General features: G+C 40.3%; 1 pseudogene; it reads right to left on the reverse strand.

Moving 5' to 3' along the window:
* Positions 1 to 956: 956 nt before the first annotated feature.
* Positions 957 to 1,309, reverse strand: LOC140498089 (small nuclear ribonucleoprotein Sm D2 pseudogene; annotated as a pseudogene).
* Positions 1,310 to 1,878: the final 569 nt, after the last annotated feature.

Genomic DNA, 1,878 nt, shown 5'->3' on the forward strand with positions numbered 1-1,878 from the left:
TAAGGGTTGTATATAATTTCGCATATTATATCCATCCCTATCATCCCTATTGATGATTCTGATGAATCTCTGCTACAGAAATGCATTATGGTACTCTCCACTGGTAATAAATGCATTTTGTTCTAGTGGTTCTTAACTCATATAAGAACTTCTTTTTAATGTAAAAAAAAAATTATACGGAAGCCCCACATGACAGTACCTATTAGTATCCCCTGATTAGAAGTAACTAGGTGGCACAGTGGATAAAGCCCCAGGCTTAAAATCAGGAAGACCTCAGGTCAAATTTGACTTTAGATACGTAATAGCTGTGTGATCCTGGGAAAGTCACAATCTGTTTGCCTCAATTTCTCCAACTGTAGGATAACTGTGCCTACCTCAAAGGTTGTAAGCATCGTATAATATTTGTAAAATGTTTGTTTAGAAAGTACTTAGCACATAGTGTCATATAAATGCTTATTCCTTTCCCTTCTCATTGAGAACATACACTGCCAAAAAGTTGTCAGGAATTCAATAAAGCCTGCAATTCAGTTTGTATTTTATTAATCACAACATGCGTTTGAAAAATACCAATATACATGGGAAATACATTATTTATTCAGTCTGTTTGGCAGACATATTAATTCACAGAAGGAGCCCTTGCAACGACTGTGGTCTCATAGAGTCTGTGACTTACAGGTTTGGAAACATTTCTTTATCCTATAGAAATTAAATGAAGTTTTTTCAACCAGCTTAACTTTAGGAATATAATTCCTTTTCATATCATGTGAGTACACTAAACTTCATTTACCCTTGTATTTATCACAGTACCTAAGCACACTGATTGGCATATAGCTAAATTATTTTTTAAAAATTATTATTTTTTTTTTTTTAGAAAAAACAGGAAGGTTTTAATCACAAAAGGAAAAGCTAATGGAGTCCTCAGCCTCATTAGGGTGCAAAGAGAGGCTTGGGCTCCACTACTTGCCAGCAATGAGTAGGTTCCTGAGAACTGGATTGACTGAATCCCCTCTCAGGAACATCTTGGAAATGTAATGATCTTTGTTCACCATTTGGACTTTTTCTTGCCTTTGCTGATTTTGGGCACCTCCACCCACATCTCCTTCACGTTCTCCAAGACCATGCTGCAGTGCCTGTCAAAGGCCTTCACTCAGCCCAGAAACTTTTTGTTGTGGTGGAAGTTGATAAGGACCTGGATGTTGTTCTTCACTGACTGGGTGAGCACCGATGGGGGCCCAACGTTGAACTCCTCTTTGTGCTTCTGCAGCTCCTCGGGGGTCATCTCACTCTCGGGCTTATTTAGGAGACTCATGGTAGTGGTGGCCCCTCAGTCCTTTGCAGTTCTGCCTTCCTCGCACTGCAGTTGCCTCTGTGCTCTGGCTCTGCTGTCTCTGCCGCCCCCTTAAAAATTATTTGGCACTTCCTATGTTCCAGGTACTGTGCTAAGCAAGGCAGCTAGGTGACACAGTGCATAGAGTGCTGGGCCTGGAGTCAGGAAAACAAGTTCAAATCTGACCTCAGATACTTCCTAGCTGTATGACCCTAAGCAAGTCACTTAACCCTGTTTGCCTCAGTTTCCTTGAGAAGGAAATGGCAAACCAAGCCATATCTTTGCCATATCTTTGACCCCAAATGGGGTCACAAAGAGTCAGATATGACTGAAAATAACTGTGTTAAGAGTTTTACAATTCTTATCTCATTTAATTCTCACAACAACCCTGGGAGATATGTGCTGTTTTTATTCCCATTTTACAGATGAAGAAACTGAGGTACAGAGAAGTTAAATGACTTGCCCAGGATCACACAGCTAGGAAGTGTATGAAGCAGGATTTGAACTCAGGTCTTTCTGACTCCAGGCACAGTACTCTTTTCACTGTGCCA

This window comes from Notamacropus eugenii, chromosome 4 (genome assembly GCF_028372415.1).
Source record: "Notamacropus eugenii isolate mMacEug1 chromosome 4, mMacEug1.pri_v2, whole genome shotgun sequence".
NCBI lineage: Eukaryota > Metazoa > Chordata > Mammalia > Diprotodontia > Macropodidae > Notamacropus > Notamacropus eugenii.